The sequence below is a fragment of the Bombina bombina genome, chromosome 5, assembly GCF_027579735.1.
Source record: "Bombina bombina isolate aBomBom1 chromosome 5, aBomBom1.pri, whole genome shotgun sequence".
Taxonomy (NCBI): Eukaryota; Metazoa; Chordata; class Amphibia; order Anura; family Bombinatoridae; genus Bombina; species Bombina bombina.
The window spans coordinates 1,162,411,457-1,162,428,716 of NC_069503.1; the positions used below are offsets into that span (position 1 = coordinate 1,162,411,457).

The 17,260-nt window shown below is 42.5% G+C and overlaps 1 protein-coding gene across 2 annotated transcripts in view; it reads right to left on the minus strand.

Moving 5' to 3' along the window:
- Nucleotides 1-12,777, minus strand: part of FBXL6 (F-box and leucine rich repeat protein 6) — a 441,814-nt gene extending 429,037 nt beyond the window's left edge. For both annotated transcript variants that reach the window (XM_053715504.1, XM_053715503.1), the window contains exon 1: nt 12,630-12,777. The gene's annotated coding sequence lies outside the window, so the exon portion shown is untranslated. The remainder of the gene's footprint in view (nt 1-12,629) is intronic.
- Nucleotides 12,778-17,260: the final 4,483 nt, after the last annotated feature.

The following is a 17,260-nucleotide window of genomic DNA, read 5'->3' on the forward strand; positions in this document are numbered from 1 at the left end:
TTCAATATATACCAATATGTATGATGTGTTTCAAAGTTGTTATCAATATATAACACAATATGACAAAGAAGAAAGGCGCACAAGGCACGACTCAATTGAAAGATTTATTAACAGATATTGCACACGCAAGTATGATGACACTTACAAGATTAAAAAGAAAACAAACATTCAGATGGAGCGTTCCGTGTTCCCAGCTCCTTGTCTCTCACAGGCGTAGCTGGTCTGCCTTCTTTAGCTATGACAAGCTGCTGGAGGCAAGGTGTTCCGGATCCTTTGCCCGGCTACCGTATAGCTCGTGGGGACAAGGTTTTTGCAGTACACCAACAATCTCCAGGAGATATGTCCAACAGCCTAATGCGTTTCCCCCGATCTGAAGTCGGGCTTCTTCAAGAGGCACTTTGACAAACGGATATCCCCAGTGTTGCGCCATTTATTTTTGAACGCGTAATGACCAATCCCAGTGTGGGAGTGTGCTGAAAGGCCAATCATAGTGTGGAGTGTGTGTTCGTAACTCTGTGTCAGAGTCAATAGTTCACAACTATTTCTACAATGCATCCTTTTGTTGTACGACCATAGAACTGCAATAGGTTTAAAAACAAAACTAAACTAACAACATAAAAACAATTTGATAGTGATGATGTAATCGATAAAGGTATGCATTCATTTGTTATAAAAAATTAATACAGGAATAAATAACAATATAAAAAAAAATATAACAGGGAAGGATAAAAACAAAAATTTAAACATTATAATTGATTTTCTATAGAGGAACAGGATTCATGTACTAAACATATACGCTAATAGCTTTAGTAATAAGCATGAGTTGTTTTAATAATGAGCCACATACTCAGAATTACCTATTCCGCTTGGGGTTATTAAGTGGGTACTTCAAAGATTTTTTATATTCCACATAATCCAAAACTGTATTTTATTCTGCTTCATAATTTATCCCTACAGTTACCATAAAATGTATTCTGGGGGTCATATGCATATGAATGGAGCCAGGAAATGTTTAAAATGTATTTCAAGATTTAAAAAGAACGATATCATAAAATTACAAGATACTGTTAAATTGAAATTTTTTTTTTTTTTTTTTACAAAGTGTTACAAAAATTAATGAATTCCTAAAAAATAAAGTTACATAATCCTACCGTAAGCATAGATGTGATATAAAAGCTGACATATATTTGGTATATTATATACCCCTAAAAAGATTTTATAAGAAAGCTGCTACGTCTATGTCTATATTAAGTCCTAAAGGTTGTAATGTTTTAAGCTTCTAGATCCACTTTGTTTCTAATTTTCTTAATTCAAGTAGCCTATTTGGTTTTATTTGGGAAACACAATCTATAATTTGTATTTTTAGAGAACTAGGGTTACTTCCATGGCAATCTAAGCAATGTTTAGAAACACTATGATTAACCAGTTTTTCCTTATTATAAATGTGTTCATTAGTTCTGCGTCTAGCTTTCCTTTTGGTGCGGCCTACATATAGAAGGCCACACCCACATTCCAGTAGATAAACAATATATGTGGAATCGAAGTTACTTTTGAACTTTATATTATACTAGTCCTAAAGCCCATGTACACGAGCCATTTTTTGCAGTACAGCGGTCCCACCCCTTGCTCTCTCTCCCCCCCCCCCTGTCTTTTGCTCTCTCCCCCCTCTCTTTTGCTCTCTCCCCCCCTCTCTTTTGCTCTCTCCCCCCCCCTCTCTTTTGCTCGCTCTCTTCCCCCCCCTCTATTTTGCTCGCTCTCTTCCCCCCCCTCTATTTTGCTCTCTCTCTCCCCCCTCTATTTTGCTCTCTCTCTCCCCCCTCTATTTTGCTCTCTCTCTCCCCCCTCTATTTTGCTCTCTCTCTCCCCCCTCTATTTTGCTCTCTCTCTCCCCCTCTCTTTTGCGCTCTCTCTCCCCCTCTCTCTTTTGCGCTCTCTCTCCCCCCTCTCTCTTTTGCGCTCTCTCTCCCCCCTCTCTCTTTTGCGCTCTCTCTCCCCCCTCTCTCTTTTGCGCTCTCTCTCCCCCCTCTCTCTTTTGCGCTCTCTCTCCCCCCTCTCTCTTTTGCGCTCTCTCTCCCCCCTCTCTCTTTTGCGCTCTCTCCCCCCTCTCTCTTTTGCGCTCTCTCTCCCCCCTCTCTCTTTTGCGCTCTCTCTCCCCCCTCTCTCTTTTGTGCTCTCTCTCCCCCCTCTCTCTTTTGCGCTCTCTCTCCCCCCTCTCTCTTTTGCGCTCTCTCTCCCCCCTCTCTCTTTTGCGCTCTCTCTCCCCCCTCTCTCTTTTGCGCTCTCTCTCCCCCTCTCTCTTTTGCGCTCTCTCTCCCCCCTCTCTCTTTTGCGCTCTCTCTCCCCCCTCTCTCTTTTGCGCTCTCTCTCCCCCCTCTCTCTTTTGCGCTCTCTCTCCCCCCTCTCTCTTTTGCGCTCTCTCTCCCCCCTCTCTCTTTTACGCTCTCTCTCCCCCCTCTCTCTTTTGCGCTCTCTCTCCCCCCTCTCTCTTTTGCGCTCTCTCTCCCCCCTCTCTCTTTTGCGCTCTCTCTCCCCCCTCTCTCTTTTGCGCTCTCTCTCCCCTCTCTCTTTTGCGCTCTCTCTCCCCCCTCTCTCTTTTGCGCTCTCTCCCCCCTCACTTTCGTGCTCTCTCTACCCCCTCTCTTTTGTGCTCTCTCTCCCCCCTCTCTTTATCCCCCTCTTCTGCTTTCACTATCCCTTTCTTTTTAGAGCTCTCTGTCTCAATGAATCACTCACTGTGCACTCACCCGGCATCTGGCCACGCCCACGTCACGCTCGACCCCACCCACACCATGTTCGGGCCGCCCACGTCACGCCCTCCGGCCACGCCCACTCCACCACATGCGACGCCACGAGGAAGTCAAGACAGTTAGAAGGCCAGGTGTTTGTCCTCATGCGCAGTCTCTACTGCGCATGACAGCTTCGGACAAACACACTTGGCCTTTTATTATATAGGATGTTTCAGTTGATTGACTATTATGGAATGTTGGTGCTTTATTAATATGTTTACACATATTGCACTTTGTTTTACCGTATCTCATAGTACCTTTCCGTTCTTTTAGCCAGTTGTCTGCCTTCTTATCATTAATTATCTTATTTTTACTTGGGGCCAGTAAGTTTCTAAGGCTCTTGCCCTTTTTATATGTAAAGGTAGGTTTATCTTCAAGATGTGGTACTAGAAGAGGATCTGATTTTAATAAAGGCCAGTGTTTTTTTAAAATGTTTTCTAATTTCTTGGAGCCTTCATTGAAGGTAGTAATAAATCTTATAGGATTACTTTTAGTCGATTGTGATTTTATAAATTCATTGTGTAAATTAGTCCCTATTACTGCTGAATTTTCTTTAAAACTATTCCTGTGAAAGAACGACTTTCTATCTTTAGATGCTGCCTTAGATTTAGCTAATTTTAATACCTCTTGGTTATAACCTTTGTCTATAAATTTCTTTTCCAAAATGTTTGCTTCTATTTCATAATCAGATTTGTGGGTGCAATTTCTTTTTATCCTTAGAAACTGACTGTGCGGAACATTGTTTATCCAACATTTTTTATGTGCACTTTTGGCTTGTATAAAGCTATTCCGGTCAGTGGTTTTCCTATGATTTTTAACTGCTATTTTCCCTTGACTATCTTTAAACGGTTAGATCCAAAAACTCAATTTTATAAATTCATTGATTAATTCATACCCACCCTTCCATAAAATGATAATGTCATCTATATATCTGGCATAGATTAAAATGTTGCTAAAATAGGGGTTATTGTTCCAAATGTACTCATTCTCGAATGCATTCACATACAAATTAGCATATGATGGGGCAAAAGTCGTCCCCATCGCTGTCCCTCTTTTTTGTACATAAAATTTGTTTTGGAAATTAAAATAGTTCAGATTCAAAATAAAACCAATGCTTTCTATTAAAAATTGTATATGATTGGATGGAAAGAACCATTTGGTCAGTTCGATTTTAACTTTCTCCGTGCCGTTGTTTGGAATACACGTATATAGTGATGCAACATCGCATGTGAGCCAGATCATATCATCCTCCCAGGTTATCCCTTCAAATCTTGTAATGACTTATGTTGTGTCTTTAAGGTATGCTCTTGTGGATTTAACCAAAGGTTGGAGGTAAAAATCTAGGTATTTAGATAACTTCTGTAATGGACCCAATACCAGATATTATCGGTCTACCGGGGGGGGGGGGGGGTTAAATTATCTTTATGTATCTTAGGTAGATGGTATATAATTGGAACATTTGGTTGAGAAGTGTAAATGTATTTGCACTCATTATCATTGAGAATACCTTCTAACTTTGCTTTACTTAATAATTTATTTAATTCTTTGTTATATACTTCCGTTGGATCTTTAGGCAAAGTTTAGTATGTTTCATTATCCCCTAGTAGTTTCAATGCTTCCTTAAGGTAATCCTCTCTCTTTTGAATGACTATACCCCCGCCTTTATCAGCTGGGCGGATGATTATTTCTTCATTGTCAACTAGTTTTTTGAGAGATTTCCTTTTCAATGTAGTTAAATTATCATTAAAATTTATTCAGAAACTTATTCTCTTCTTTAAATTGTTCCTCAATGTCCTTAGAGACTAGTTTATTCAATGTAGATAGTTGTTCACCCTGGGCACCTACTGGGTTGAACGTGGATTTTGCTTTGAAACTAGAGTGTTGAATTATAGGTACGCTGTCATGTAAAGATAGATTTAGTGTATCTATATATTCATTTGAATCTGACCTGGCCTCAGTATAATCAGCAATTTCAAGATCCTTAAGGATCTTTAGGGTGCCTAAATCGCCTGACTCCAGATAATGTTTGTTAGAACTACCTCTGTTTTCTGGATTTTTAAGAAAATATCTTTTTAATGTAAGTTTCCTAACATATTTGTGTACGTCCACAAACATTTAAAATTTACTTGGTTTAGATTTAGGTGCAAAATTCAGGCCTTTTTGAAGAAGAGTAATATCATTGTGATCTAAGTCTATTTGTGCTAGATTAAAAATACCCTTTTTAGCTTCACTTATTCTTTCCTTATTCTTCCTGTTTGCCTGTATACGTTTTCCTGCTCTATTTCCTCTTCTTCTCTTTCTAGGGATCTTTTTCTTTGTCTTGTTGTGAGGGGTTGTGATTTTTATATGTTCTGTCCCTAAAAAATGCTGCATCTCGTGTGTTTCTTTTGGTCTTGCCCCGTTTTTTCCCCCAATTAGACATGTTATGATGATTGGTATTATGTGATACAGATTCAAATCTATAATAATTAGAAATTTGTGAGTGATTATCATATCTTATATTCACGTTATATCTATGACTATTCCTTTGTCTCCATTGTAATGGTTGATTTATAAAAAAATTGTGTTATAATCACCATTATACTCAGTTGTATTATGATTCTTGTTAATATAATAATTATCAGAATTATAGTTCTTGTATTTGGGCTTTTCAAAAGGACCACCTTGTTTATTAGAATTCCTGTTATGGTTTGTATTGTACTGGTTTCTATGGAAATTTAATGGAATTTCTCTATATTGATGATTATATTCTCTTCTATAGGGGGCTATAGGCATATATCTTCTATAGGGGGCTATAGATATAGAAGGTCTAAACTCCACCTTCTGAGTATTACTTATAGCTGTTTCTAAGTTAGTAGGAGAAGGCTCATGTTCTTTGTGATCCTTCTTATACGTATAGACCTTATTATTTTTTAAATCTTCTATATCTCTCCTAAGTTGTTTCTGTTTATTACCTTGTAGCTCCCTGTCTAATTGACTAACTCTATATTGTATACTTTTGTTACGATTTATCCATTTTTAAATACTTTTAAATGGTCGAATCTTAGTAACTATTTAATCAAGTTCAGTTTTCAATTTGTTCAATCTAAGTTCCCTGTATTTAATAAGAATTTTAATAAACTTATTGGTACATTCATATGATGCTGCCTCCCACTCAGTGGTAAATTCCACTTCATCTAAATCAAAAGCGGGTTGTTTGAATACTCTTAGACCCCTGGGAATAACCTTATGTGCCAGGTAATTCTCCAGAAGTATTAGGTCTTGCCAATCCTTAGCATCCTGACACAAAAGTTTTTCTAATGATTTAAAAAGTTCCTCTGGATCGTTTTCCACAAGGTTAATACATTCTTCATTAGATTCTAACAAATTTTGAGCTCAATTCCTTTTAACTCTATGTGGATTATTACTAAAATCTTTTAAAATTACATTAGACAGAGTGTCTGGTCTTATTTCAGCTGCTATTGTAGTCATTGGTTCAGACATGTAAGCAGCATTCCACATATATTGTTCATCTACTGGAATGTGGGTGTGGCCTTCTATATGTAGGCCGCACCAAAAGGAAAGCTAGACGCAGAACTAATGAACACATTTATAATAAGGAAAAACTGGTTAATCATAGTGTTTCTAAACATTTCTTAGATTGCCATGGAAGTAACCCTAGTTCTCTAAAAATACAAATAGATTGTGTTTCCCAAATAAAACCAAATAGGCTACTTGAATTAAGAAAATTAGAAACAAAGTGGATCTATAAGCTTAAAACATTACAACCTTGAGGACTTAATATAGACATAGACGTAGCAGCTTACTTATAAAATCTTTTTAGGGTATATAATATACCAAATATATGTCAGCTTTTATATTACAGCTATGCTTCCGGTAGGATTATGTAACTTTATTTTTTAGGAATTCATTATAGTGAGCCTGTTAATAATTTTTGTAGCACTTTCAAAAAAAAATATTTTTAATTTAACGGTATCTTGTAATTTTATGATATCGTTCTTTTTAAATCTTGAAATACATTTTAAACATTTTCTGGCTCCATTCATATGCATATGACCCCCAGAATACATTTTATGGTAACTGTAGGGATAAATTATGAAGCAGAATAAAATACAGTTATGGATTATGTGGAATTTAAAAAATCTTTGTGAAGTACCCACTTAATAACCCCAAGCGGAATAGGTAATTCCGAGTATGTGGCTCATTATTAAAACAACTCGAGTTACGAACACACACTCCCCACTATGATTGGCCTTTCAGCACACTCCCACACTGGGATTGGTCATTACGCGTTCAAAAATAAATGGCGCAACACTGGGGATATCCGTTTGTCAAAGTGCCTCTTGAAGAAGCCCGACTTCAGATCGGGGGAAACGCATTAGGCTGTTGGACATATCACCTGGAGATTGTTGGTGTACTGCAAAAACCTTGTCCCCACGATCTATACGGCAGCCGGGCAAAGGATCCGGAACACCTTGCCTGCAGCAGCTTGTCATAGCTAAAGAAGGAAGACAAGCTACGCCTGTGAGAGACAAGGAGCTGGGAACACGGAACGCTCCATCTGAATGTTTGTTTTCTTTTTAATCTAGTAAGTGTCATTATACTTGCGTGTGCAATATCTGTTAATAAATCTTTCAATTGAGTCGTGCATTGTGCGCCTTTCTTCTTTCTTTTCGTTTTTAAGGATACAAAACGCAGAGGCCCAGATTAACGACCCACTGTTTAAAACTAAAAGCTCCTTCGATCCACATAGCCAGAATTCTAGCATTAAAACATTCATGCTACTGGTTTCTCAAGACATCAACCATATGGAACAGGTGAAACAACTTATCCAAGGAGAAACAAGCCCTTAAATCGCTATCCTCTGACCCTGAGATAGTGATCAGGACAGTGGATAAAGGGGGATCGGTACCTGATCCTTGACTATTCCTACTACCAGGGTGAGATACTTCAATAGTTGAGTGACCGGACCACCTACTTACCATTGAAACATGATCCAACGTCCGAGTTTAAAGGGATAATTGAAGAGGTAGTGGCACAAGGCTGTACAGCTGGTTGGATTGACAAAAACATCAGGAAGCATTTGTTAGTGGATTTTCCCTCATGCCCCATACTATATACATTACCAAAAATCCACAAAAGTATGGCGAGACCACCGGGGAGACAGATAGTCTCTGCAAGGAATTCTATTACCTCCAGATTGGCAATCTTTGTGGACTACTTTTTACAGTCATTGGTAAAAAACATCCGATCCTATCTATGTGATTCATAACAACTCATCTCAGAATTGATGGAGTTGGAAGTGGATGACTCTTGGGTCCTCACAACGGCTGATGTAAATAGAGTCTATATGATCTTTCCTCACGAGAGCGGTAAACTCTGCATTATGGAGGCATTGGGCCGATACCCCTTTGTTGGTCCCCCTAGGGACTTCCTTATATAGCTGTTGGATTTAAGTCTACGTCTCAACTACTTTCGTTTTGAGAACTTTTTCTATCAGCAAATAGCAGGGACCGCCATGGGCTTGAATGTAGCCCCATACCTGGCCAACCTGTTTATGGATAAATACAAAACATCAGTTATGGGGGTCTTTGAGAAACCTGAAGTGAGGTTCTACCGTCAATACATTGACGACCTCTTCATTGTTTGGAGAGGCACTGCTGATGCACCCGTGAGCTGGTTTGATCAATTGAACAAATTGGAGAACACAGTAAAATTCAAATTGAATACCCATGAAATGGTCGATTGATTTCCTTGACTTGAGGATCTTTAAGAAAGGCCAGAAACATCTGGGGACATCCCTATTTTGTAAACCGACAGACCGAAATTCATTACTTCATGCAAGTAGTAGTCATCCAACTGCCCTACAGAAAGCCATCCCGAAAGCACAGCTAATGAGAGTGGCAAGAAACAACAGCGAACCAGAGTTGAGAAAGGTACAATTAACCAAAATGGCTGAAAAATTTAAGCAGCTTGGCTATAATTCATGGTTAATTGACCAGAGCATGCGAGGAGTCACCGATCCAGAACTTGATGGCTGTGCCACAAATAGAGGTGACACGCAAAGATTGACTTTTACTACGGTATATAGTCCCACCATCAGCAAGGTTGGCACAAGCCTTAACCAGCACTGGCATATTATAAAGAGTGACCCTACCCTCCCATTTGACAAGTGGCACCACCCTAGAGCGGGGTATAAAAGAAATAAAAACATCAAAGATGTCCTAATGATCACGGACCCTTCTCATTGCTATATTCAACCAAATTGGCTACAATGCAACAAGAAGAATGGCTGCTATAGGTGCGCTGGATGCACGACCTGCAGCGCTATGATACCTGGCCCGACGTTTGGCCATCCTCACACTAATAGGTTTCAGATTCGACATTTCATCACGTGCACTACCACCCACGTGGTGTACCTTCTCAACTGTTGTTGTGGGCGTTTTTATGTCGGGAAAACCACTGATGATGCCCGGATAAAATTCGCCAACCATAGATCAGCCATCAGGACGGCCCTAAAGAAGAAGACCAGCGATCAGCCTGTGGCAAGGTATTTCCTGGAGGCCGGTCACACAGTGAATGACCTCAGATTTGTTTTAATTGACCATATCCCTCCGTTGAGACGAGGAGGTGACCGCAACAAGATTCTTCTCCAAACTGAAGCGAGATGGATACACCGTTTAAATATGGTGCAACCCAATGGACTGAATACAGTCGTTGACTGGCATTGCTTTCTTTAATGGGATGTGCTTGATGCATTTTTCTAAGATGGGAGCCACCTTCCGTTCTTTCTACCTATATGAGAGTCACTTTCTATTTCCAGTATATTGGATATGTATACTGGCTGATCACTGGAAGTCCACCGTGGTGGTTTTGGCTTTTGTTTTTACTAATGACAGGGTGTATTATGCATTTAGGGCAACCCATACCATTTGGGACACCTATGCCTATTGGTATTGGATTAGCTTTAGGTTTTCCTATAGGTTTGCCACTGGTTGTTGTGGGTCCTCCATGAGAGTATGTTATATGTGATTAGCATTTCGCCACCTTTTAGTTCAGTGTATAGGTTGGCTAATGTGGTGTTTTCCCCATGGATCACTGTTAATCAGTTCTGGCAAATTCCTCCCCCTGACAGGTCTTCTAGTGTAGTTTAGCTTGTCTTAAGTTTAGTATAATTATAGGGTCGCTAGCACACCATTGATAGGTTATTTATAAAGAATTTTTGCATAGGACTTTTATGATTATCTGGAGCTGGTGGTTTTTCTCAGGAGGAACATAAGCTAATTTCCCTGACTGGCCATTCACAGATATAGTGTGCATGATATGCCCAATTATCTCAGTACACCGATGGCATATTTCTGGCACCCAAGGTCTAGCATTTTCACCTTTTGCTTCTAATGTTCCCTGTCGTTCCCACGGCAACATGCTGGGTATCAGTATTTAAATACTTTTGCAGCTCCACTTAAAGTATGATTGTGTTAGGTCTTAGTACTGTTTTCATTGGCGTTTGTTTTGGGTTACCATGGTAACATATAGGCTTTTGTCCTGGTGTTTTCCACTCTGCGCTCCACCCCTCAACTTCCGGGTTTCGGCCCCGGTGGAGTTTAGTGTGCGGTATTGTACACTAACAAACAAGGGATATGTTGTCAGCTTTACCCGCATCACCAGGTACTTATACAGGATTGCATTCTATGATATTTTAGTGGAACAGTGTCTTTCAGTGTTTTATTATGGAGTACGGCCGATGCCAATTTATTATTATGTTACAACACAGGTACCTGCAGTCTTGCCTCTAACCTTTGAATATTTAAGCTTTTAATATTTTATTGAATGCCTTACATATGAAAGTATGGTTCTATGTTGCTGTTTGGTTACTGTAATGTCACTGATTATAATCACTTCACAAAGTTTTTGTATACATTGTTCAGAAATGTTAACATCATGATCACTATTTGTTTATTATTGTCACAAGGTTGTTACCATGACTCCATTTTTTGGCTGTTTTTTGGTCTTGGGGGGGGGGGGGGTTACTATGTTTGTTTGCTCTATATATTGTATGAGATGCCATTACACTGTGTCTGAGGAAGGGGATATTTTGTCCCCGAAACATCACTATATTTTCACAGTAAAAAGTGTGTTTAAAAGACCAGCGAGTGCAAGTTCCAATATTTCAATTTGTTGACGCACCCACAAGTTATTAACTCTTCCCCAGGGACTTTTTCCGCACTACACTACAGCACTTTCACGTGCAGTACTGCACTTTTACGTGCACTACACCTTGTGTAACCTAGCAATATGGATACTGATGTGGAGGCCACTCAAGTACTGACATTCACTGAGAACGATGCAGCCAGAATCCTATTTGCTTCAGATGAGGACATGAATAATGATGTCTCTGTTAACTATATTATATATATACACACATATATATATTTTGATACATTATAGATTATATATTATAAAGAAAAATAAGCTTAATAAGTATGTTTATAGTATGTTGTTAAACCAGTTTCAGTATTACTTTTACAGTTTCTCTTAGTGTTCTACAACAGGTTGCATGCAAGCGCACAATATAATAATGACTGACAATTGGAACCTGAATGGGTCAGGGAGTTGCTGCAGCGGGGCCGTAGCGGAAAAGATAGTGAAGTGTTAAAAAAGGTTTTTAATGAAATGGGCTGGGATAGTGGGAGTAGCTGCATGGGGGGGGCGGAGCGCTGGGGAAACTGCAGTCGACAGGGAAACCATTCTTGGCATAACACCGGGTCCCCTCTAGCCTCAGAGACACCCGGGTCCCCAGTGACCCCTCTAGCCCCAGAGACACCCGGGTCCCCTCTAGCCCCAGGGACACCCAGGTCCACAGTGACCCCTCTAGCCCCAGGGACACCCGGGGCCCCAGTGACCCCTCTAGCCCCAGGGACACCCGGGTCCCCAGTGACCCCTCTAGCCCCAGGGACACCCGGGACCCCTCTAGCACCAGAGACACCCGGGTCCCCAGTGACCCCTCTAGCCCCAGGGACACCCGGGACCCCTCTAGCACCAGAGACACCCAGGTCCCCAGTGACCCCTCTAGCCCCAGGGACACCCGGGACCCCTGTAGCACCAGAGACACCCGGGTCCCCAGTGACCCCTCTAGCCCCAGGGACACCCGGGACCCCTCTAGCACCAGTGACACCCGGGACCCCAGTGACCCCTCTAGCCCCAGGGACACCCGGGACCCCTCTAGCCCCAGAGACCCCCGGGTCCCCAGGGACCCCTCTAGCCCCAGAGACCCCAGGGTCCCCAGTGACCCCTCTAGCCCCAAAGACACCCGGGTCCCCTCTAGCCCCAGAGACACCCGGGTCCCCAGTGACCCCTCTAGCCCCACGGACACCCAGGTCCCCTCAAGCACCAGAGACACCCGGGTCCCCAGTGACCCCTCTAGCCCCAGAGACACCCGGGTCCTCAGTGACCCCTCTAGCCCCAGGGACACCAGGGTCCCCTCAAGCACCAGAGACACCCGGGTCCCCAGTGATCCCTCTAGCCCCAGAGACACCCGGGTCCCCTCTAGCACCAGGGACACCAGGGTCCCAGGGACACCTCTAGCCCCAGGGACACCCGTGTCCCCAGTGACCCCTCTAGCTCCAGGGACACCCGGGTCCCCAGTGACCCCTCTAGCCCCAGGGACACCCGGGTCCCCAGTGACCCCTCTAGCCCCAGGGACACCCGGGTCCCCAGTAACCCCTCTAGCCCCAGGGTCCCCAGTGACCCCTCTAGCCCCAGGGTCCCCAGTGACCCCTCTAGCCCCAGAGACAACCGGCAATAACAACTTAACAAGATAATACTAATAAAGAGATAACTCACCTGAGGATTGTGTAGAAAATAACACACTGGGCGGGGCTATATGCGGCAGCTTATTTGCTGTTGGACTTGCCAGTCACTTGCACTTTTCACTAGTCAAATATTGAAAAACCGTATAAACAGGAAGTGACGCCCACCATATTAGTACTCACCGCCCGCCATATTAGTACTCTCACGAACCGCCCGCCATATTAGTACTCCCCTGAGTCCTCTTTGCAGTTACCTTGCACGGCGGCCATATTGGTACTCTCCGGAAGCACGTGTTACAGTCATGAGTTGAGGCCCCGCCCCACCCAGAGGTGAGTTACCTGTGTCCAGTGATGCTAAAGCTGTAGCCACAGGCCCCGCTTCCTTCTACTCTTGTTTTAGCTTTACATGTCCGTCTGGTTGTGTAACTCATTGTCCTGTCCTAGAGGTTGTGTAACTCATTGTCCTGTCCTCTAGAGGTTGTGTATCTCATTGTCCTGTCCTCTAGAGGTTGTGTAACTCATTGTCCTGTCCTAGAGGTTGTGTAACTCATTGTCCTGTCCTCTAGAGGTTGTGTAACTCATTGTCCTGTCCTAGAGGTTGTGTAACTCATTGTCCTGTCCTAGAGGTTGTGTAACTCATTGTCCTGTCCTAGTGGTTGTGTAACTCATTGTCCTGTCCTCTAGAGGTTGTGTAACTCATTGTCCTGTCCTAGAGGTTGTGTAACTCATTGTCCTGTCCTCTAGAGGTTGTGTAACTCATTGTCCTGTCCTAGTGGTTGTGTAACTCATTGTCCTGTCCTCTAGAGGTTGTGTAACTCATTGTCCTGTCCTAGAGGTTGTGTAACTCATTGTCCTGTCCTAGAGGTTGTGTAACTCATTGTCCTGTCCTAGTGGTTGTGTAACTCATTGTCCTGTCCTCTAGAGGTTGTGTAACTCATTGTCCTGTCCTAGAGGTTGTGTAACTCATTGTCCTGTCCTCTAGAGGTTGTGTAACTCATTGTCCTGTCCTAGTGGTTGTGTAACTCATTGTCCTGTCCTCTAGAGGTTGTGTAACTCATTGTCCTGTCCTAGAGGTTGTGTAACTCATTGTCCTGTCCTAGAGGTTGTGTAACTCATTGTCCTGTCCTAGTGGTTGTGTAACTCATTGTCCTGTCCTCTAGAGGTTGTGTAACTCATTGTCCTGTCCTAGAGGTTGTGTAACTCATTGTCCTGTCCTAGAGGTTGTGTAACTCATTGTCCTGTCCTAGAGGTTATGTAACTCATTGTTATGTCCTAGAGGTTGTGTAACTCATTGTCCTGTCCTCTAGAGGTTGTGTAACTCATTGTCCTGTCCTAGAGGTTGTGTAACTCATTGTCCTGTCCTAGAGGTTGTGTAACTCATTGTCCTGTCCTAGAGGTTGTGTAACTCATTGTCCTGTCCTAGAGGTTGTGTAACTCATTGTCCTGTCCTAGAGGTTGTGTAACTCATTGCCCTGTCCTCTAGAGGTTGTGTAACTCATTGTCCTGTCCTCTAGAGGTTGTGTATCTCATTGTCCTGTCCTAGAGGTTGTGTAACTCATTGTCCTGTCCTAGAGGTTGTGTAACTCATTGTCCTGTCCTAGAGGTTGTGTAACTCATTGTCCTGTCCTAGAGGTTGTGTAACTCATTGTCCTGTCCTCTAGAGGTTGTGTATCTCATTGTCCTGTCCTCTAGAGGTTGTGTAACTCATTGTCCTGTCCTCTAGTGGTTGTGTAACTCATTGTCCTGTCCTCTAGTGGTTGTGTAACTCATTGTCCTGTCCTCTAGAGGTTGTGTAACTCATTGTCCTGTCCTAGAGGTTGTGTAACTCATTGTCCTGTCCTAGAGGTTGTGTAACTCATTGTCCTGTCCTAGAGGTTGTGTAACTCATTGTCCTGTCCTAGAGGTTATGTAACTCATTGTTATGTCCTAGAGGTTGTGTAACTCATTGTCCTGTCCTCTAGAGGTTGTGTAACTCATTGTCCTGTCCTCTAGAGGTTGTGTAACTCATTGTCCTGTCCTCTAGAGGTTGTGTAACTCATTGTCCTGTCCTCTAGAGGTTGGGTAACTCATTGTCCTGTCCTCTAGAGGTTGGGTAACTCATTGTCTTGTCCTCTAGAGGTTGTGTAACTCATTGTCCTGTCCTCTAGAGGTTGGGTAACTCATTGTCCTGTCCTCTTGAGGTTGGGTAACTCATTTTCCTGTCCTCTTGAGGTTGGGTAACTCATTTTCCTGTCCTCTAGAGGTTGTGTAACTCATTGTCCTGTCCTAGAGGTTGTGTAACTCATTGTCCTGTCCTAGAGGTTGTGTAACTCATTGTCCTGTCCTCTAGAGGTTGTGTAATCCATTGTCCTGTCCTAGAGGTTGTGTAACTGTCCTAGAGGTTGTGTAACTCATTGTCCTGTCCTAGTGGTTGTGTAACTCATTGTCCTGTCCTAGAGGTTGTGTAACTCATTGTCCTGTCCTAGAGGTTGTGTAACTGTCCTAGAGGTTGTGTAATTCATTGTCCTGTCCTAGTGGTTGTGTAATTCATTGTCCTGTCCTAGTGGTTGTGTAACTCATTTTCCTGTCCTAGAGGTTGTGTAACTCATTGTTCTGTCCTAGTGGTTGTGTAACTCATTGTCCTGTCCTAGAGGTTGTGTAACTCATTGTCCTGTCCTATAGGTTGTGTAACTGTTCTAGAGGTTGTGTAATTCATTGTCCTGTCCTAGTGGTTGTGTAACTCATTGTCCTGTCCTAGTGGTTGTGTAACTCATTGTCCTGTCCTCTAGAGGTTGTGTAATCCATTGTCCTGTCCTAGAGGTTGTGTAACTCATTGTCCTGTCCTCTAGAGGTTGTGTAACTCATTGTCCTGTCCTCTAGAGGTTGTGTAACTCATTGTCCTTTCCTCTAGAGGTTGTGTAACTCATTGTCCTGTCCTCTAGAGGTTGTGTAACTCATTGTCCTGTCCTCTAGAGGTTGTGTAACTCATTGTCCTGTCCTCTAGAGGTTGTGTAACTCATTGTCCTGTCCTCTAGAGGTTGTGTAACTCATTGTCCTGTCCTCTAGAGGTTGTGTAACTCATTGTCCTGTCCTCTAGAGGTTGTGTAATCCATTGTCCTGTCCTCTAGAGGTTGTGTAATCCATTGTCCTGTCCTAGAGGTTGTGTAACTCATTGTCCTGTCCTCTAGAGGTTGTGTAACTCATTGTCCTGTCCTCTAGAGGTTGTGTAACTCATTGTCCTGTCCTAGAGGTTGTGTAACTCATTGTCCTGTCCTAGAGGTTGTGTAACTCATTGTCCTGTCCTAGTGGTTGTGTAACTGATTGTCCTGTCCTCTAGAGGTTGTGTAACTCATTGTCCTGTCCTAGAGGTTGTGTAACTCATTGTCCTGTCCTAGTGGTTGTGTAACTGATTGTCCTGTCCTCTAGAGGTTGTGTAACTCATTGTCCTGTCCTAGAGGTTGTGTAACTCATTGTCCTGTCCTAGAGGTTGTGTAACTCATTGTCCTGTCCTAGTGGTTGTGTAATTCATTGTCCTGTCCTAGAGGTTGTGTAACTCATTGTCCTGTCCTAGAGGTTGTGTAACTCATTGTCCTGTCCTAGAGGTTGTGTAACTCATTGTCCTGTCCTAGAGGTTGTGTAACTGTCCTAGAGGTTGTGTAACTCATTGTCCTGTCCTAGAGGTTGTGTAACTCATTGTCCTGTCCTAGAGGTTGTGTAACTCATTGTCCTGTCCTAGAGGTTGTGTAACTCATTGTCCTGTCCTAGAGGATGTGTAACTCATTGTCCTGTCCTAGAGGATGTGTAACTCATTGTCCTGTCCTAGAGGATGTGTAACTCATTGTCCTGTCCTAGAGTTTGTGTAAAAAGCCAAAATAGTTCAGCACCAGTATCTGGAATGTGCTTGCTGCAGGGTTCACACTCAAAAACCCTCAAACAATGTAAAGTCCAAGAAGCAGCCGCACCATATAAATAATCCTTTATTAGGTTAGTACAAAAGCATAAAAATGCAAAATTTCAAACCACACAGGTTCTTAGTCATGCATAACTAGAGGTTGTGTAATTCATTGTCCTGTCCTAGAGGTTGTGTAACTCATTGTCCTGTCCTAGAGGTTGTGTAACTGATTGTCCTGTCCTCTAGAGGTTGTGTAACTCATTATCCTGTCCTAGAGGTTGGGTAACTCATTGTCCTGTCCTCTAGAGGTTGGGTAACTCATTGTCTTGTCCTCTAGAGGTTGTGTAACTCATTGTCCTGTCCTCTAGAGGTTGGGTAACTCATTTTCCTGTCCTCTTGAGGTTGGGTAACTCATTTTCCTGTCCTCTAGAGGTTGTGTAACTCATTGTCCTGTCCTAGAGGTTGTGTAACTGTCCTAGAGGTTGTGTAACTCATTGTCCTGTCCTAGAGGTTGTGTAACTCATTGTCCTGTCCTCTAGAGGTTGGGTAACTCATTTTCCTGTCCTCTAGAGGTTGTGTAACTCATTGTCCTGTCCTAGAGGTTGTGTAACTCATTGTCATGTCCTCTACCAGTTGTGTAACTCCTTGTCCTGTCCTAGAGGTTGTGTAACTCATTGTCCTGTCCTAGAAGTTGTGTAACTCATTGCCCTGTCCTAGAAGTTGTGTAACTCATTGCCCTGTCCTAGAAGTTGTGTAACTCATTGTCCTGTCCTCTAGAGGTTGTGTAACTCATT